Here is a 22,336-nt window from a genome sequence, read left to right on the forward strand (position 1 = left end):
GAGAAACTTCACAATAATACTATTTAAAAGCTCAGAGGAAGAAAAAACTTTCAGAAATGGGCTCAAGAACAACTAGATCAAGAGTCAACGGTACGCTCTCAGCGAAAAGCTTTTGCGCGTTCCTTTTTGAAAATTGTCTCGCCTCCTCCAAGCCTCGCTCTGGTTCTGAGATTCGCTGACCCGTAACACAAAGGCTCAGAAAGTGATTCTCCCGAAAACGCGGGAAGCACACGAGTTCTCACGAGCTAAAGGTCTTTCGCAAATCCAAGACTTCAAACGTGGACCAACGAGAGATTTTAGGAGGCAAGTTCGAAGTATTCTTTTGTATTTTCTTTGCATACAGCGATGCAAGTAGCCTTTTTCCTTGAAAAAACCCAGACAATATTGCCAATCTGCATCTCATTGAACATAAATAATATGGCAGTGACCTAGATGTAAATAAGCTTAAATGTGCATTTGTATGCATATGAGACTGATACATATGACTGTTTAAAGCCGGCTTCACTGCAAGCGCCATCGATTACATTTAATATAACATTTAATATACCTGCCAACATTTTCTGAATCAAAGGCGTGAGATTTTCGTCTCGTCTTGACCGGGATTTCAGTAAACGTCCCAGGCACTACCGAAGATTTCCGACGATTTTCCGGACTTTCGAACGTTGCCGAAAATGCTCCGACGGCCTTTTAACACTTCCGATTCCAACGGATTGTGGACTTTTGAAAGCTTTAGTGAAAATTTTAGTGTGTTGTGATACAGTTAGGACACAAAGTCAACATTTAGCACCTTTTTTGGGAAAATTGAATAAATTTTTTGTGAGATTGATGTTTTCAGTCTGCATGCATAATGTGTGAATTTTGGCAGGTATACATTTAAGCTTATGATTTCATAGCTTGCGAGGCAAATTTGTTAAGAATGGGCCTTTCCACGGTTTCTGACATTACACATTCAGTAAATGTATGGGATTTTGGCCGACTATGAACCGCTGTAACCCCACCACGGAGGCACAATTTTGATAGCGATTTTGATGGCTTTTGAAAGACAGTTGTACTGAGATTATTTTCTTGAATTATAAAGAACAGATTCAGGTCACAATGACTGTAAACGGACTGTGATGTCTTGAAATAATGTACCAGTTGGGCGAGGGGGGTACTCTATTTTTAGTTGACAGGGAATCAATTCCTGGGAATTTTTGCTTAAGAAAATTTGGCAAGAGTTGCTTGATTAAGTAGGGAATTTTTTGGGTATTCAAAACAATCGGAGGCTTTGTGGTAGTGTCCGGCCATGTAGTATAGTTCTGTGAATAAAGTACAACCAAACTTATTTTGCAGTTGTTTTAATATTTAACGCATTACAATTTGTCTGTTTCATACAATAGTCCTTAAAGTGTCCCATGGTGTATTCAACAAGGCTTTAATTTGATAATTTATAATCATTATTTTTTTATAAATATGATTTGGAGGTTCGTTCATAATGTTCTTGCCTGGGGTGGACTTAGGGTTGTCATTCGTAATGTTATTTGTTGAAAGAGATGTTCTTGGGTGTCTCTATCCCAGTGTTGTTAAAATGCATGTATACCAGATGAGGAATATATAAATTCAGATGGTCGGATGAAAAAACAAACAAAAACATTCACTTTTTTTGCGTTTTATATGATTTAATCCTTTCTGGAAATTTTTAATGCCTAGAGATTCGGCATGGGATTTTTTCAGGGTTAATTTTTGGTCCTATAATATTTTTGGATTTTGTTGGAAGCCCTAGGGATTTTTTGGGGTTTTGATTTTTTGTTCCCATTCAATCATCCCCTCACCAGAGTAATCAGTTAAGATCCAGAGTACCCCACTGGGGATCACAATGTACTGTATCCGAATATTAAGCTTATAACTTATTAGCGGGACATCATGATGATTTTTCATGAGGGGTTTGGGGTTGGAGCTGGTCACAATTTTTTCCCCAGAAAAAACATGTTTTTTTTTTTTTGAGTGCATGAGTGGTTATCAGAGCAAAATAATGAGGAAATTTATGTAAAAGGCAAATATATGCGAGTCTTCTTGAATTGAAGCTGACTCTCTCTTTGGAAACCCTAACATGGTCAGAGTACCAATGTTTGAAGGCTGAAATGATACCTGAGTAAAAGTACTTCCTCACCTAGGAGCTAATTTCATCAGCTATCACCCTCGGTCAACCAGGGTGTTAAGATTATCATGAATTATTTATAATCTCCAGAATGTGATCACCCTCAGTATTCATCAATTTTTTCTCAACTAAAATATGGATCTACATGTATGTAGATGACTTAACTCTGTGCAGTTATCCCCAGGTATTAATTACTGTTTCATACTTTTTTATTGCCAATTGATTCTCTTAGATGGGAAAGCGTAACAAAGATAAAAGAAAGGAATATTTGAAGAAATGCAAGAGGAGATTGAAAGATAAGAGGAGTGAGGTGTAGTACACAGAGCAAAGCGATTGCACTGAGGAGGATCAGAGTACGTGCAGTTCAATCCCAGAGGAGAACAACTCTAACATTGAGGACAAAGGTAGTGGCAGTGGTGACTGCTATCGTTGCCTGGATCTCACTGATCCCAAAGTAATGAAAATGTTTGCCCACCCAAAACCAAGTGAGGATCCCCTTTATGTTTCATTTTACCGCTACCAGAGAAACAAAAGGAACCTGTTGAAACTGCTGTGAAATCCTCTTCAGTATGCATAAATAAGGTAAGACCTAAGGCAATGTTATGTAAAATACCTGAGGGGAAAATTTTTATTAAGGTTTATATTTTTCACTCACTCTTAGATTGCTATATTTCAAGGTTTTTTTCCTTGTCACCCACAGTGTGCCATATGCCATGGTGCAAAAAATAGCAACTTGCATTTAAGCCAGATACTATTTCACCAAGTGAACTTAACATGTAGAATTCCCAACAGTTCCACTGAATCCACTGTTTCAGATTATAACATTTTTTGTACTTTTTCAGAGATAGTTTGCAATTCAAAAAAACTACAGATTATTTTAGTTCTAGTGTTGGCTCTATGAATTAAAATAATAATTATTATAAAATTTTCTGATTGAAAGTGGGCTTCAAACAACTTCAAAACCAAAGTTAAATTAAGGTATTGTTCACAATAGGAGATCACCAAAGTCCACAGCTAATTTAGGGTTTCCCAAAGTTTAAGTATACTGTTCCATTTTAAGTGCATGACCATTTTGATGTTTGGAATTAGCTTTCTTGGTTTTTAATGAAATTTGTAAGAAGGTATAGATCTTTTGCAGTTCACTATTTACACATAGAGCATCTTGCCAGAGATAGGAGTTTCTTTCCCTTTTTGAGCGACCATGTATCATGAACCAGAGGCAACCGGATGTGGAAATATTCGCCAGTTCTGGTTGCTAAGGGGTGACGTCACAAATCTGCTTAGGGGCCGTCATCGTATTCGTTTTGCGGTTGCACTGTTGTAACTAGACGAATGGGACATGGTTTTACTGAATTTAGAAAAGGTCAGGCGCTATAAATCCTTGTAATTGTGACTCGATCATTAAGCTTATCTTTGAGATGCATGTGAAACCAGGCGGAAATTTTAGTTAAATCCTAGGTCAGACATATACCATATAATGTCATCAAAAGTTTTCAGATTATTTATTTTATTTTTTAGGCGCGTATTATAAACCTAGGCGGATGTTATATATCCTTTCTGGTTCATCCATTTTAGAGTCCTAGCATCACTGTATGCTTGAGTGCTCTGGGATATATAACACAAGCTATATGTTTTTTTAGGCGAACATTATAAACCTAGGCGGCTATTATATATCCTTTCTGGTTCATCCATGTTAGAGTCCTAGCATCACTGTATGCTTGAGTGCTCTGGGATATATAACACCAACAATATATTTTTTTAGGTGCGTATTATAAATCTAGGCGGCTGTTGTATATCCTATCTGGTTCATCCATTTTAGAGTCCTAGCATCACTGTATGCTTGAGTGCTCTGGGATATATAACACCAACAATATATTTATTATAATTTATTACAACAACAGCAAAGCATGGCTTTTGCAACAATACACAGTCACTGAAATGTTTCTCTTGAGTATGTATTACATAATATACTACCCGTTCTCATTTCTATTTTTAAGAACTACTGTACTCTTTGAATACTGCACATTTAATTAACTTTGACGGCGAAAGATGATGACACGCGAAAGTTGATGCCTTCATCACAGAAGAAACTAAATACGATCATGGATTAATGGAATAGGAATGTTGCTAGTTACTGGGCATCCAGCTGAGATAGGGGACTAAAAATCTCCTATCTCAGCTGGATGCCCAGCTCTTTTTTTGGTTGCTAAGAGGCTCTGGCTCGTTATGCAAGCTACAAATTTTGCAGTGATTTATTTTGCCTTTGCGTTGACTGAAAATGGAGTTAGAGATTTTTGGCCGTTTTTAATGTGAGATCTTAATGTTTGGTACAGTTTGCGAGTGAGGGCATTTTGCCAGATCTTAGAGCTTCTGTGCCGTTTTGAGTGACTACATTAAAACTGTTGATTCCTTAACAAATTTGGCCTTTCATACAAATTCATGATTGATGACCAGTGAAATGAGCTTGTCTGACTTTTCTTAAATTGCACAAGGTAGTATAGACTGTCTTTTACAGTTTGTAAGTTACAGCTGAGCATCTTGCCAGCGCTAGGGGTTTCTTTCCTTTTTTGAGCGACCTTGTTCAAGCTACAAATTTTGCAGTTTTTTTTCTTTTTGGCTTTGCGTTCATGACTGAAATGGAATTTTGGGATTTTTGGCCTTTTTAATGTGAGATCTTAATGTTTGGTACAGTTTGTGAGTGAGGGCATTTTGCCAGATCTTAAAGTTTCTGTGCCATTCTGAGTGACCACATTGAATTTGTTTGTTTCTTCTTTTTTAATGATAGCATTTGTTTTTACTTAAAACTTATTACGATCAATAAACAGTTGACCTACAGTGTAATGTCAAGGTTTATTATGTTAGTTATGTAAGATGCAAGGAATCCTGAACAGTTTTCAAGTGACAGCATCTTGCCAAAATTTTTTATCATTTTGAGTGAACAAACTAAAACTGTTGATGTTAAACAAAAAGGACTGGGCTTTCCTGAGTCATAAATTGTCTGACAATTTTCAAGTGATGCTAATTTTGTCATGATTGCTGAAAACCAGAAATTAGTCAGCCTTCCTCACAAGTCTTCCATATGGACCATTCAGGAATTGCTTTTGAGCCTTGTTGTGAAAATGAGGGCCAAGTGCATACTCTTTCTGATGAAGATAAATCCCCATTCACTTTGCAAAAAAATTCTAATGGGTCTTAATTGCTTTAAAGAAGAGAGGAAACTGAATTTGAAAGTGACCTGTTATGTGAGTTCCTATGGCTTTGTCTGGTTTGCAAGTGATTATTTTGAGTAACCGCAGATTTGGTGATGTTTTTAGCTTTGCATACACACTGTAGACTTATGCACATAATTTATGAGTGACTACTAAGTACAGTTTGATTATGATAATAATTATTATTTTAGTGCTTTGTATAGTTTGCAAGTGACAGTATGTTGCTAGGTTTTTATGTCTATGTATCTTTTAATTTTGTGTGGCCACAGTAAAACTGCAGGTTTAGATTTAAAATATGTTGTTGACAAAGTGCTTATATACATTTGTAAATGTTACAGGTAGTCTTGTTTTAGTTGAGATTCTCTGAGTTACTGTACATGTTACATAGTTACAAGCATAATTATTTGTTTTTATTTTAGTACTATGAGGACCTGGAGGATTTCATAGTTATACTCAGCAAGAGCAGAATTATCAGACCTACACATAAAGCTGTTTCAAGAACTATGTGTTTCAAATTGTATTTGCCGTGTAAAGATGTAAAAACGTGCTAAATATCTCCACTGCTGAGAGTGAGTAGCCTCAGTATTTACAGTCAATCAACTACGATTATTCGACTGAATTGGGAAAGTTTGAAACCTTTTTGATATTGCTTAGTTTCTTGTGGGTAATCGAAAAAAAAAATGGAAGACAACTTTGGTGATGCTGATGCTGCCATGCGATCGATGAGCAAGCGTAATTAGATCCTTGACGTGAAAAGTTAACTTATTGTTGATTCAAGTCAAGTTACCTTTAAGAACATTAATTTCCAATTAAAGATATTGAAAGATATTATGACACTTTAAGTTTACTTTATTTCGAAATTAATGTTAAAATCTAAGTGGCACTTTTGGGAGTAAAAAAAGACCTTCTAAATAAGACCTAAAGTTTGAAGGTATGAAAGTACAATAAAAGGCCCATTAAAGACTCAGTAATATGTTATGATCAGTCAATTAGTCAATAGTGTCCCTCCTCCACAGTATTTTACAGCCCTATCAACGAGACTTTTCATATAAATACTGTGACTTTGTTTCAGTGATGAGTTCATCAACAATGATGAGAAATGTAGCACCCACTATATCAAGAAAGGCCATGATTGGGTTGACAGATTCACAAATGTTGAATTGTTACTGGAACTTGGAGATAAGACTTCATTTCTGTCTTAGTTTTGCCTCCCTGCAGGTTTGAAGAAGGGGTTGGGGATGGGCTTTCCAAAGTTTCATAAGAGAGGTTCCTATTGAAGTACAAAAAATTACCTATAATTAATATTAATGAAAATATCATATACCAAAAGAAAACATTTGCTCCTTTTCTATGTCAATTAAAATAAGCCAAAGTCAGTGTATCTTTGTCGGGTTTCAGTAGGCCATTTTAAAATTGTGTGCTTAGTGACTTGGCCTTGGATTGGAAGCGAGGCTGGGGTTGACCTTGTTTTGATACAGACCTCACTGCTTTTCATATGTAAATGCAACTAGTTAGCATAAGAACTGCATGATCTACATATGAAAAGCAATGAGGTTTGTATCAAAACGAGGTCACCCCCAGCCTCGCTTCCAATCCAATGCCAGGTCGATTAGCACACAACTGTAAAATGGCCTGTTGCCGTAAGGTTATGTAAGAGGCATTTAACAAAATTTAGTTCACACATAGTAATCACAATTTGAATGTGGCAAAATGAGCGACAATTTTTTTTCTTTGTTGTAGACTTCACTGCTGGGTTTTCAAAATGTGGTCATTTTTAGTAAGCCCACTGTCAAGATGCAGTCATCTTTTGTCAGGCAGTGAAATTTATTTCAAACAAAAAAATTATGTTTTTCATTCACGATAAAAGATTTTAAGCCCAGTCACGATTGCTTCATCTACACTGAAGTAAGATGTTATGTTAATGAAATTCCATGACTACTAAAAACACAACTGACATCAAAAGGATGATGATAATAATAATAACAATAATATATGGCCCAATTTAAATGTGACGCGCTAAAAGAGGAATGACAATTTTCTTGTTTGGTTTAGAGTTCACTACTGGGTTTTTAAAATGTGGTCATTTTTAGGAAGCCCACTGTCAAGGTGCAGTCATTTTTTGGCAGGTAGTGAAATTTATTGCAAACAAAAAATTTATATTTTCGCCCATAATAGAAGATTTTAAGCCCAATCATGACCTCATTTACACTGTAATAACAGGGGCTGTAATAATACACACTGTGTGACTGACACTAAGAAAAAGAAATGTTCAGGGAAACTGAAGCTTTTTTACAAGGAAGGCTACTCAAGACACCTGTTATTGCCAACTTTTTAAATTGCCATTCTTAACTAGCGTGCGTCATAAATTATATAATTAAAAGCACATGTGACCCCCTATGGAAGACGGTATATGTACATGAAGTACGTTTTTAAAGTCGCTGCAACACCAAAACAACTGAAGAACATAGGCTTGCAAAACTGGACTGTCTTCGGCACTAACAATAAGCCTTTTGACCCTTGTTCAAAGCGATGTCGTACCGGCATGATTATCTGAATGTTAATACATCACGTGCAAATTAACAACTTTGCTCCAATAGCAAACACGGATATGACGCAAATTTACTGGTTTAGAAAGCAAAACAAAACAAGTGCAAATTAACAGGTTTACTCCTACAGCAAACGTGAGTGTTATGCAGGCATAGTCACTTATTTGACTAGCAGTGCAAAATAAGGACAAATTAGCATATTTACTCCTGGAGTAAATGTGAATAAACTAAACGGAAATTTTCAGTTTTGCATCGTGGTTAATCTGTTAAATCGAAAATGCAAACATGGGATTTGTGTAGTGTTTGCCAGCATTTGCTATGCTGGAAAATAAATTATTCAACTTTGGTATGGTGAGCAAATCTGACGCAAATTTGTATGGCATTCGTAGATTTACCTATGTTGAGAAACTGAGGCAAATAAGCATCTTTGCTCCTGGAGCAAATGTGAGTAAACTAAACAAAAATTTGCAGTTTTGCATCGTGGTTAATGTGTTCAGTCGGTAATGCAAACATAGGATTTGTGCAGTGTTTGCCAGCATTTGCTATGCTGGAAAATATTCAACTTTGGTATGGTGCGCAAATCTGATGCAAATTTGTATGGCATTTGTAGCTTTACCTATGTTGCGAAAACGAGCCAAATTTGTATATTTACTCCTGTAGCAAATGTGAATAAACTAAACGGAAATATGCAGTTTTGCAGCGTGGTTAATATGTTCAATTGATGATGTAAACATGAGATTTGCGCAGTGTTTGCAGGCATTTACTATGCTGTAAAATTTTCAACTTTGGTATAGTGAGCAAACCTGAAGCAAATATTTATGGCATTCGTATATTTACCTATGTTGCAAAACTGACGCAAATTCCAAGCAAACATCAGATTTAAGTCACATTTGCTCACAAATTGAGCAGAAGCAAATTTGTTTATTCGCGTAACATTTGTATCAAAGGCAAATTTGTGTCAAATTTAGAGCCCTAAATTTGCTCCAGATTTGCTCCAGTTGCAAAGTTGATTAAATCCGTTTTTTCGTGCAGTGGTGAGGACAAAAATGAGATGGTAGATTCACAGTACTAACGTTGACTAGAGCAATACGGAGACATAGGATCCTCTGAGACTTAGCTTAGCAAGTCATAAGCCAAGAAAGAATCAAACGGTTTTTTTTTTTTTTTTGCTCTACCGTGCCGGGCATTTGAACACCTCGTTCAGTCCCTAGCCTCCCACGCAGTCGTTTTTTGGGGACTCGTATTATGTTAGGGGTACGGAATGGTCTTTGCGAGCATTTGCGAGCATGCGAGCAGTGTGTTTATTTCTGCGAGCACTAGCAGTTGTCAAATTTTTCTTGCGAACAGCGAGCACTTCAGAAAATTACAGATGGCGAGCAGCGAGTACTTCGAGTACTTTGTAAATTTTCCGCTAGCCGAAATCTCTCTTTTATTAATAGGACACGTTGTTTTACGCCAAGTAATAGCTAATAATCTGGCTGACACCTCCAAAACAGAACAATAGTTACAGGCTGAACTGTTGAAGAAAGACTAAGCCAGAGTTAAGGATGTTTAAACCATTTTGTTTTAACCCTATCATAACTCTGATAACTGATTGATCGTTTATATATGTATAAAAAATAACTACAAAGGAGGATTAACGAAATTTCGAGCAATCGAGCACATGTTAAGGCTCTGTTAACGATAATGCGAGCATGCGAGCAGTTGCAAAATTTTGCGAGCACAAGCAAGGGAGCACCCGTGTAATTTTTGCGAGCAATTCGAGCAAAGGCCAAATTTTGCGAGCACTTTTGAATTGAATGAGACCATTCGATACCCCTTATTTTCAGTCCCAGCCGTGGACTGCTTTACAAAAATCCGAATGCCCACGGGGCCGGTCAGTCCTGGGGTAGTGCGCAGTGCTGGAAACGACTGATGCATAAAAACAGACTCTCTCAACTTGTGCCTCTAGAAATATGCGTAAAACAGTGAGGAGAATATCCATTTCGATATCGCGGCTAAAGAGTTGCCTTACATGTTTGTTCCCAGGGGTCTTTTCAAAGAACTTGTCAACGATCGTAGTCTTGGTTGCAGTTAATGAAGCTATTAGTTACATTTTCTTGTTCTTAGAAGTAGAAGACACATACTTTCTCAGACAACAATGGATGCGCTCTTTCCGTAGCGTGCAATTGTCATTGTTCCGGTGAACTTATTGCGACGTCTAAATATTGCGTGCAACTTAAAATCTTGTTTTCTCCAAAAATATTTCGTGATGTTTTTGTTCTTATATAATGGGGAGTCGTATATATAAAAAAAAAAAAAAACAAACAAAAAAAAAACGATAACTTGAAAACCATAGCTCGTGCTCATCTGAAAGTAAACATTTCCGTGTAAATGACACCTGATAAAAGCGTTTTCAGTGTTTTAATAAGAATAATAGAAGAGTGATCCACAGACCAGTTGTCTGCTATCCAGCAAAACAAATCAACAACTTGCTATAAGCCTCTAGCCGAGGTGTTTATCCAGTGGTGATTAATTTGTTTGAATGTTTTACTTGGTCAGCCTCTAAAATCGAGCCAAAGTAATAACGACTCTATATTCTTTTTCAGTGACCTGTTAACAAGCTCATCTCGTCGCTAGTACATCTCCCGCAATCACCCGCAATCAATTAACAATTATTCACCTCAGTGGAGGTGAAAAGTGATGGCTATTTACCGAGCTGCGAAGCGACGAGGTCAATATCTATGACTTTCACCGTCAATGAGGTGAGTAATTGTTTTAGTATATACCACACGAGCTGAATAACTAGTGGACCCAAAAAATTATTTTACTTCTGCCAGTATACCGACAAATGGTATGAAATTTAAAATCTCGCGCACCGCGCGGTAAACGATCTCTTATTGTAGAAAGTTTCGTCTCGTTTTCTTGCAGACAAATAAAAGTTTTGGAGACAATTGTTTAGTTCCTACGGTGTCATTTCTTCAATTTTCTGTGAAATTCGTCTCGTTGTTGAGACCATGTTGAAAAATATTAGATGTTACATTGTTTTCATTGTAATTTTAGTGCTAGTAGTTTTCGTAAACAAGGGATTGTATTTTCATTTTTCGCCTTGGAATATGAGGTTGAAAAGGTTAAATAACTTACCATTTAATGCCGTCAAACCAAACTTTGTTGCTATTTATATTTTTTTTTTTTCCTTTTTTTTAACAGCCGCCTCGTTTATCGAAATAATTTCCTCTCAAGCAACCGTGGCGAAACGGGAATCCATCTTGTTTTTCTTTGGCTGTTCGGAGGTGAATTGTACTTTGTTAATCACCACCGAGTTAGCCAATAAGCGCTAAAGTGAATAAGCACCCACCATGAAAGTTCATAAACTTAAAAAAGCACCTACCCCACCTCCCTTTCAACAACAACAACAACAACAACAGCAACAACAACAACAAACATTTATGTACTAGCGCGGCGTGAAGTAAGAGGAGCGTCAGTTGTGTTCCAGAATTGGTTTTAGACACGGAAGTCAGTGAACTTTTATGTTGTTAATGGCTTGCTCATGTTAGCGTTTGCAATTTGTTTTGTCTTGTTGAAGCGAAATTAAATAAACTTGTTATCCCTTGTTTTGTCATTCTCTAAAAATGTCCTCGCTTGTTGAAAATGTTGGGATTAAAAAATAATCCCCCACCCTCGTGGTTCCAAAATTAAATAATATAATCGAATACATACGGTACAAGGCAACAAAAGCTAATTTAAACACAGGTATCCCAAGCTGTATGAGCATTAAAATAAAGACCTTCGTTTTGACCTTTGTAATTTGAGTGTCACGATGAGTGTTACGCAATGACGTAAATTATAAGGGTTTGTATGGGAATTAACGAACGTGCTTTGGAATCGAAAATAAAGGGCATGAATTGGAAAAAAAATGGCTTACCTTGTCTCCTCGGTATCTTGCCAGTGTTTGTGTGCCGTATTTTGGCCATTTCAGCGCGATTTAGTGGGTTTTAGGTTTGCCGATTTCCTCTCTATATATAATCTCCCCAAGGTAGGTTACTGCAACGCGAGGCTCGGCAGATCTCCGAATAATAAAACAGCCGTTAATTCGCCCCAAAAGCTCCAATCGTCTCGAAATTCCACATAGAGCTCGCACCATAGCTCCTCTAACCACTCGCTTCCTTCATTGGACGAAAACGTCCGCGGAACGGGAATTTCACCCGGCAAAACTCAAGACGCTTGTCCATCACAGACCTTCGAAACATGCTTGATTCATATGTTCCGTGCACCGACGGTTGGAAAATCGCCTTAGCAGCCAGGCTTCCAGGTTCAAATCACTTGCCCACCCGGTGGGACAGCGGCCAATTCTCGACCACAACAATAACACTCTCCCTCCGGGCCCTGCCAAGAGCGGATTGTCTCCATTGTGTTACATTCACCAATCGGAGCACGACAGAGTCGTGAGAAGTTCACCGCTTGTCATCAGCAACACAAACAGTTCAGTTTACATGTGAAAATCCTTCGCGCTGGCGGGAAGTCGTAGAGCAGCGCAACTGTCGCCGCAAATATTTTAAACTCGTGACACATAGTGCAGATGCGAATTAATTTCTGTCTTAGATCTCAGTTTTTGTTTATGCCTTTGCCAATACCCCCAGTCAGTTTTCTTAAATATAAATATAAACTCAGTTTTCTTAAATATAAATATAACTTCCACTCTGGTGAATACCCGCACGCTTTGACTTGTTTCGGCGCTTTGTCGAAATTTTCGCCGCCTCGATTGCGGTCGCGATGTTTTGAAAGCATCTTCAATAGAGATGTTCGCCGTACGTATGCATGTTAAACCGCTTTCTCCTTTTCAATTCAAACGACGAGAAAATCCTCTATTTAAATATTGCTTTACTCCGATTGGTGAACGTAACACAATGGAGACAATCCGCTCTTGGCAGGGCCCGGAGGGAGAGTGTTATTGTTGTGGTCGAGAATTGGCCGCTGTCCCACCGGGTGGGCAAGTGATTTGAACTTGGAGGCCTGGCTGCTAAGGCGATTTTCCAACCGTCGGTGCACGGAACATATGAATCAAGCATGTTTTGAAGGCCTGTGATGGAAAAGCGTCTTGGGTTTTGCCGGGTGAAATTCCCGTTCAGCGGACGTTTTCGTCCAATGAAGGAAGCGAGTGGTTAGAGGAGCTATGGTGCGAGCTCTATGTGGAATTTCGAGACGATTGGAGCTTTTGGGGCGAATTAACGGCTGTTTTATTGTTCGGAGATCTGCCGAGCCTCGCGTTGCAGTAACCTACCTTGGGGAGATTATATATAGAGAGGAAATCGGCAAACCTAAAACCCACTAAATCGCGCTGAAATGGCCAGAATACGGCACACAAACACTGGCAAGATACCGAGGAGACAAGGTAAGCCATTTTTTTTTCCAATTCATGCCCTTTATTTTCGATTCCAAAGCACGTTCGTTAATTCCCATACAAACCCTTATAATTTACGCCATTGCGTAACACTCATCGTGACACTCAAATTACAAAGGTCAAAACAAAGGTCTTTATTTTAATGCTCATACAGCTTGGGATACCTGTGATTTAAAAAGATAAGTTTCCACTGAGGATTAAAATGCTACAGTGATCTAGAATTACGTAACCCAAGAGGTAAAGCATTCCTCAGTGCGGGAGCCGTGGCGGCAAAGCCTACACTTATCACCAAATGATTGCCATGATTATTCCACGAAAGAAGTCTAGTAAAATTTCATCATTTGAGCGTGAGTGATAGGCAGATTGTTTCCTTTATCGTTGCGTGCAAACTTAAGTTATGTATATGCACTTACCTAAATCACGTAGGCGATCTATGCATTAGCTTGATCCGCCTCGTTGGCTTGACCAGAGAATTTTAAAGCCGGAAAAAAACTTAACGACATATACTGCATAGCACGAAATGTTTGCAAAACTTGAATTTGTTTTTGCCATTTTTGCGATTTTGCGTTCGATCCTAATAAAAAAAATATCCCGCGGAATACTGATACCTCTCTCAAGACAGTGTTTCCAATGGTATATTGCGAAGAAAGAAAACTTTCCAGTGCAAAAAGTGAGGACAGCCTGTAAAAAATTTCCATACAAAGCCTGGGACCAGATTCACAAAGATGATCCTGAGTATTGTTTGAATAAAGTGAATGATCACCGCAGTTATGTTGGTGCTTTTTACTTATGTAGTAGCGAAAAGAAAGCCTAAAAAACCTCTGCGATACTGGTACCATGCTCTACAATTTTTGTGAATTCGTTCTATACCTGTAGCGGTGATGCGATGAAAGTGTCTATGAAATTCATACATTTGAACTGCGGGTGAAAAAAAAAAAAAAAAGTTTGCAGCGATCCGGTTTGGTTTTTCTACTTGCCATAAATAAGCAACGTTTCAACTAGTTTAAGAGTAACTCCGAAGAACAACCTTTATTTGTCGGCTGGAAATGGTTTAAGAGTTATATTTATTTCAGTGCTATTTGACTGGCCAGAAACGAGACGTGACCGGGCTTGAAATGGTTGCTATTCAAGCTTTTTTTTTTTTTTTTTTTTTTTTTTTTTGCAGCTAAGAGGAACCGTTACTTCTTTTTGCATATGTCTCTGTGTTAAACAAGAATATGTATATATTTCGTCAAGCCTAACATCGGAGCTCTACAATTCTTTTTTAATAGCATTTATGTACATGCAAGTCTGCTTATGGTATGTACTTAATAACATGTAATAACGTTACGAATTCGTTATCCTTTCTGGAGTTATATACATCTTAAGGGCATATAAAGCAAACTGTTTGCGCGAAATATTTCAGTGAGCGCTCAAAATTAATTAGAGCGTGTTTACAAATATGCGCTGCGAATGGCGAATGAAAAGCACAAATCCAACACAAAATGTTCAAAGCAATTCATAACTCTGGGAATATTTTTCTTCATAAATAATTCTATTCTCTAAGTAAACGTTGACGAAAGGAAAATATGGGTGAAATAATTGTTGGTTGTGGTCCGTAATATTTCAGTGAGCGCTTAAAATTAGTGCGTGTTAATTTACAAATATGCATGCGCTGCTAATGGCGAATGAATTACATAAGTCCAACACAAAATGTTCAAAAAAATTCATAACTTTGGTAAGAAATTGTCCTAAAAAATAATTATAGTCTCTAAGTGATATTTAACACAATGAGAATACAGAAAAATTAATGTTTGGTCGCGGTTCGAAATACTTAAGTGAGCGCTTAAAATTAGAGCCTGTTTACAAATATACACTCCGAATGGCGAATGAACTACAATTAATTATCGTTTGTTTTTCTAAAAGAGTTTGGCCATCCCAGCTTCCCGCCGAAAAAAACCCCGGTTGCAGCACAGGTTTTGAGTGTCTCATTTCACATTGGATTAGATGAAGGAGCATACCTTCGTACGGTCGGGTGGACGGGTGGAAGTGACGTCATAACCAAACCAAAATTTCTCGCACTCATGGGTTAGCCAAAATCTCTTAGCTTTGGAACTTCGCTAAAAAATTAATACGCACAATGTATAAACTCACACTTGTGCTGTCTTAGCATTGCTATGTTCGTCTTATCACAAGTCTATTTTATTGGTTTTACAACGTACGATTTGTAAGAGGAATGATGTGGATTTGTAAGAGCATGGTAACCTTTGTTTCGTTTTAGTTCACCAATAATTCGCCTAAGTTGTTCCAAAGATCTTGAAAACCTTATTTGTGTACATCAGGCGTTAAAATTAGTTGCCTTATTCATGCTCGTAACTAAAAGGAAAATAATTTTAAACAAAGTAGATGGTAGCTATTGAAAAAAAAAATCAATATTATTATCGTCGTAGACCTAAATAAGGACAATCAACGTGGAGTTTGGGAAATTTTGCTCGAAGTAAATATGATTTCGTTTTAAGGGGTGCCGAAACTACCTCCTCTGCACCTGTTAATCGAGGAACGGTAGCGAAAATGTAGATCTATATGCAGTGCAAGATCAATTTTGCTGCGGTTACCGAGTAATGTAGCATTTCCAAAACTCTACGTTGATTTTCCTTATTTAAGTCTTCGACGATAATAATATTGAAATATTTCCTTGAATAGCTACCGTCTACTTTGTTTAAAATTATTTTCCTTTTAGTAACGAGCATGATAAGGCAACTAAATTCTAACGCCTGATGTACACAAATAAGGTTTCACGATCTTTGGAACAACTTAAGCGAACTATTGGTGAACTAAAACGAAACTAACGTCACCATTGCTCTTACAAATCGTAAATTTTAAAACCAATAAAACAGACTTGGGACGTCTTAACCCCAATGATGTGCTTAAAAAAAATCAAAGTAATGCCTACCAATATTCCAATACGACAACGTAACAAATTTATTTGATATTGCGAAAATTTCCCTAACATAATGTAGGCTCGTGAATTCAAAGAGCGGCCCTAAAGCTTGCGCTTCTGGTATTTCTTATACAAGAGCTCGTGAATTCCTTAAGGAAGGCAGGAATAAGCCCCTTCTCAGCGATAATTTTAACTCTAGTTCTCATAGTCTGAAATCAGGCGATAAGCATTGCAAAAGTTCAAAGTTTAGATATATCAGCGAATCTATTTCAAGTAGTTTGTCAGCCTCAAGAAATTTAATGTAGGTCTTTGATCTGTGTATGCGTGCACACCTAGCTTTGTTTAAGTCTCTGTAATGGGCAATATCGCCACATTAAAACGGAATTTTTAATGCTGTCATGTCATTTGTTTTGGGGTTGTAAGTGAAGCGTGTTGTCAAAAACAGAAAATAGGAACTAAAGCGTACACACTATTGAGAAAAAACGTTCATTATCAAAGGGAACCAGTCAGGAAGAACAATCGTTCATTAAAACTATAAAAGGGAACAGGCCGTGAAAACAGGTGTTAGATCAACTTCTAGCGTCTAATCAGGAGAATTAGCTCAGATATACCAACAAGTTGTTAGATTCACTTGATACACACTCAGTTGTTGTTCAAATGGTTGTGTTCTATTTCAAAAGTTCACTCCTTATATAGTTCAGCTTACATAATTCTCTTCTGAAGAACTTTGCGCGTTGCTTATAATATGTTGGCCGGAGTATAATTGACAAGCTACTATCGAACACTCGTCAACTACTACTAATGTAGGCTAACGTGAGCCTTGCTATGATTGGTTGGTACCGGAATTGGAAAAAAGATACCGTCCCTTTATTTGATGAAAAAGTTGTACCCTTCTTTCAAAGTTTTCGTTACGTTCTTCGAAATGTCCAACCAAACAAAGTAACTGAATAAATATAAAAATTTACAATAAACATTTGTATCGATAAAAATTACACATTGACAATCATAAGTTTGTTAAATACTAAGTTGAAGTTTCAAGCAGTGTTGTAAAACAACGACTTTCCAAGAAGAAAGGCGGTACTGCAAGTCCTCGCTTATTTCCATAAATTACAGTGTACGTGTTTACAAGTTTCAGTCACCTTATTAAAAATACCGAACAAACATGTAAACCAAGAATTGCTAATGAGGAAAAAGCAATTTTAAACATTCTTGTCGGAAAGATCAATTTCCTGAGAAACAGTCCAAAACAGAACACCTGCTTCTACCAAATTTACACCAGGAGAAAGCATTCGATCCGAGCTCGATCAGCACTACACTAAAACATGAACGGAAAGATAAACCATTGAACTTTTTTTTTCAATATTTTCATCCCTTTGTTTCGAATATTTACCATAAATAAAACACCTATTGCATCACCTCTCAACAACGAGCAATAAATAAGCCGAAGATACCTTTCAGAAAAACAAACGAGAATAAATTGTTATTCATTCCCCATTCGAATTGCATATTTGTAAACACGCTTTAATTTTCAGCGCTCACTGAAATATTTCGGACCACAACCAACAATTATTTTTGCTATATTTTCCTTTTGTTAATGTTTACTTAGAGAATAGAATTGCTTCTGTAGAAGAAATACTCTCAGAGTTATGAATTGCTTTGAAAATTTTGTGTTGGACTTGTGTAATTCATTTGCCATTCGCAGCGCATATTTTCAAATTAACACGTTCTAATTTTAAACGCTCACTGAAATATTTCGGACCACAACCAACAATTATTTTTGCTATATTCTCCTTTTGTGATCGTTTACTTAGATACTAGAATTATTTCTGTCGAAGAAATGTTCCCAGAGTTATGAATTGTTTTAAACATTTTGCGTTAGACTTTTTTAATCCATTCGACATTCAAAGCGAATGCATATTTGTAAACACCCTCTAATTGTAAGCGCTCAATGAAATATTTCGAACCACAACCCAAACATTACTTTTCACTTGTATTTTCCATTTGTTAACTTTTACTTACAGACTATAATTATTTTTTGTAGGAGAAATATTCACAGAATTATGATTTTTTCTTTTTTCTTTTTTTTTTTTAACGCTTTGCGTTATAATTGTGTAACTCATTCTCCATTCGTAGCGCATATTCGTAAACACGCTCTAATTAATTTTAAGCGTTCACTGAAATATTTCGCGTAAACAGTTTGCTTTATATGCCTTTGAGACATATATAATTCCAGATTTGTAACGTTATTTCCTGCTACTACGTTCATACAATAACTCACTAATGCATGCATATAAGTGCTATTAAAAAAAATTTGTAGAGCTCCACTTTTAGGCTTGACTAACACAGAAACATTTGCAAAAAGGAATAACGGTTCCTCTGAGCTGCAAAAAAAAAAAAAAAAAAAACAATGAATAGCAACCATTTTAAGTCAATATATAGGAACAGGTAATTAGGAACGGATGTCAGTTGCATAAGCCAGTTAACAGGAACCACTACTCTGAAAAGGAACACTGCAATAGGAACAAATGTTCCTTAAAAGTGTGGAAGGGAACGGACTATCAAAACGAGAACCACGTATTAATAGGGAATTGATGTTCCTTTCCGGGAATTTAAAAGGAAAGAAGCTATTTTAATTTTACAAGAATAGGTACTTGGAAACGAATGTTCCACGCTCTAGAGAAAAGGAACGACCATTCTAAAAGGGAACCTATCAATAGGAACAATAGTTGCTCAAATTATGAAAGGCAAAAAGCTGTTGTTTCTTCAATGTCAATATAGAAACTAACTTGGCCCATTAAAAGGAAATTATCTTAGCTGCAAATGAACTGTTTGTTAGTTCTTACTCATAGAACAATAAGAAGTGTTCTGCTTTAAACTAAAACGCCTACGCCACGAGGAACAAGTTGACGCTGTTTCTACTTTTTGCAACATGAAAATTTCATTTTGTTGCGCGCGAATGTGGTTATATCGCACAACATTGTTGCGGGACAAGTTGCAAGAAATTGTTGCCCGTATTACTTGGCCTTAAAATCTGCATATTTTCCGCGGACGAGAAAAAAAACAACAACACTAAATATGCGCATGCTAATTAGATCAACCGGCTCCGTTGTAATTCCATCAGGTCGCATCGTTCACTCTTTGCAAAGGACAACGTTTTTTCAATGTAGTGTTTAATATTGTCTGTTTTTAGTGTAAACTTTCTCATGAGACCAGGCTCACGAAGCTCTCCTAAGTTGAGATATAGCCTACATATTATTTGTAAACAAGAATATAATAGGCTATTATGGGACAAAAATAGTGTTTTGTTAAGAAACAATACTATTGAACAACAAGTTCTTGGAGAACGATTTAAGTATATAAAAAAAAAAAAAAAAAAACGAAACGCCTAAAGCGAACGATGTTTCAACCACTCAACTGTAGTTTTCAAAGTGCGAGCATCCAAATATCTACTCACAAACAATAAGAAATAAGGGTATCAAAAATTGGTGGAATGATTTAAATGACCAGTGTTAAGATTAGAGGATGCTAAACGATTTACATAAGAACAATGAAGTATTGAACAGTTAAACAAATAACTTTGCACAGATAGAGTCAAACTGTTTCTTAAGTTTTGATTTGAGCTTAGGGATAAAGAGTATCTTAAATATTAGGCAGTCGAGCTTGTGCTTACATTGAGATGTTCTTCATCCCTGAGATCAAACCAGAGCAGTGTGACTATCCGCGTGAATTTATTTGTTTAACTATATATTCAAATACTTCATTATTATTATTTACACCTTTTAGCGTCTTTATTATTATAATTATCTTAACACTTGTCATTTACATCATTCTACTAACTTTTTATGCCCCTATTTCTTATTGTTTACTAATTATTTTATCAGCCATTTATTCCACTATATATAAGAGAGGTACCGTCTCATTGCTGAGCTAACTCTAACTTCTGCGTACAGCGCTGAGACGATTGAAAACGAAGACTGGTAAGATATTTATCACTCGTTTTTATGTCGTTTATTAAAAGGATGGTTGATGTAAAAGGTTTTAACCACGAACAAGATTATTTCTAGCTATTACACAAAACTGACACGCATTTTAACAACATGACTCTATCAATCTCCGGTTTTAGTATACAGTTCGTCGCTCTGCCGGCAATTTGATTTCGTTTAACAAGTGTATTGAGCAATAAGAGAAAATCAATTTTTCACTGGGGGGTCTAAGATCCCAGATTGTTTTTTGTCCTTTCAGTTAAACGCATAACTGTAAGCTAATATATTTTGATCTGTTCGGATGTTGTATTTGTAATTTTAAGTTGCGAAAAGTTTAATGAAAAGGAATTTTAGTCACCAAATTTACGAGGCGGTGTTGGCTTTACCAAAGTGCTAGCTGACCTTATTTTGTATTTTTAACGACATATTTATCACCTTCGAAAACGGAAGGAATTAGTTTTACAGTATTGTCGAAATTTTAAGCTGATATTTTGCCGAAGAAAAAATTAGATTTTTCAGTAACTAAATCCAAATTTCTGAGTCGATTAACGCCTTCCGAACAGATATCTAAATGAGCCATTGGGTGTCCCTTATTCTTATTATTTAAACAACTATTTTAATAAGCTGTCAGCAGCTCAGAGTCAAGCGAAGCATGAGAAACAAGAAAAGACTGTGTTCTTAAATGAAGTTGAGAGTGATACCTCCGATATTGATAAAACGCAAAACTGGCTTTCAGCAGTTGAAGTCTCAGTGATAGCGATGTATTGTTTAGCGTACTTCGCCAAATTTAATTCCCCAGGAGACGTGACCGGAGTTTTATGTTTCTGTCACACTATAGAACCAGAAATGCCAATCGAAGGAAAGCAATTAAAGAAGCATGCCAATTATCCATCCTCTGCCATTCAATAACGAGTCTCATGATCGGTATATGCTATCTTGTAGGATATTTTGGGTTCTAGCTTAAATTGTTAAACAGTGTTTGACTGGCCGATCTCCACTGTTCTTTCCCCTATTCACTCAACAGAATACACAAGTTTAACAAGATGATGAAAGCTGTTTTGCTGCTGTTGGTTTTTGGTCCTGTGTTCATTCAGTGTGCATCACTGGGTAAGTTGTAAGTTGTTGAAGGAGCAATTGAGGGGGAGAGAGAGCCGCAGGGTATTAAAATAAATTAAACAGCCTAAGCCTGTTACAGGGCGCGCAAAGCAATATTAAGACTTTTGAACTAACGCTGCCAGGCAAGTAACAAAGAAATTATTATCCTTGTATATAGGTAACTTATTTTGTTCTTTGATTGAAACACAGAGTCAGCGGAGAGCACGGACGAAAACGATGCAGGATTGGACCGCGGCAAGCGTTGGAGTAAGTCAGTCATGTCCTGATGGAATAGATTTGTTTTATAAATTAGCATCTTAAAGGCGCACCGGTCACAGAGAATTCGCTGAATTTATGAAATTTGTTCGTAGTGCACCGGAAGGAAAATATTCAGGGCAGTAGCTAGCATAAGACAAGACAAGCCCGTTGCCTCTGGATCATGTTTTATACTAAAATTAAAACAAAATGCTGTTAGCTGGCGGAAAATTGCTCCATTTCTTCAAGTTACAATCTATTTCCATCCTAGCGATCCGCGACCAAAGATTATTAATAATAATTTCTGTGTACCTACCACTGAGCGGAGGGATTATTGTAAACAAGAATGGAGCATTATTTAACGTTTACATAGATACATTTACTATTTTCTTGGCAATACAAAGTGCCCCTTTGAGCCCAAACAATGATCAATATTAATATTTAACTTTTTCTTGCAATATTGCTCAAACATACAGATGATAATGATAACAGAAGACAAGATAACACAGAGTAAAATCTCTCCGTGATTTTTAAACAAATCTTCCCAATAAGGACCGTAAGGAACCTATGAAAACGAGTGAGGAAAATACGTATGTCGATGCTGGGCTTACATAACACTCCACTGACGTGTACGTTTTTAGTGATCACATTTAGCCGGCATTTGACCGTTAAGGATTGTGTCCCTAGATTGAAAAGTTTAAACAATTATTCATAGTTAGCTCGTCAGTAAATAGGAGAATCTATTCTGACGTCATTGTTTGCATTTTGCAATACTTAAAGAGCAAACTACGAACAAACAAGACGCCACATT

General features: G+C 36.8%; 2 long non-coding RNA genes across 2 annotated transcripts in view; both read left to right on the forward strand.

Moving 5' to 3' along the window:
* LOC146451031 (uncharacterized) overlaps window positions 1-22,336 on the forward strand; it is a 351,087-nt gene that overhangs the window by 87,796 nt on the left and 240,955 nt on the right. The gene's annotated exons all lie outside the window — the stretch shown is intronic.
* On the forward strand, window positions 24-6,330 carry LOC146451035 (uncharacterized). Its single transcript, XR_014860139.1, has 2 exons — window positions 24-2,719; window positions 5,766-6,330. It is a non-coding gene; the product is annotated as an uncharacterized LOC146451035 (long non-coding RNA).

The sequence above is a fragment of the Pavona decussata genome, unplaced genomic scaffold (assembly GCF_977016875.1).
Source record: "Pavona decussata unplaced genomic scaffold, jaPavDecu1.1 SCAFFOLD_406, whole genome shotgun sequence".
NCBI lineage: Eukaryota > Metazoa > Cnidaria > Anthozoa > Scleractinia > Agariciidae > Pavona > Pavona decussata.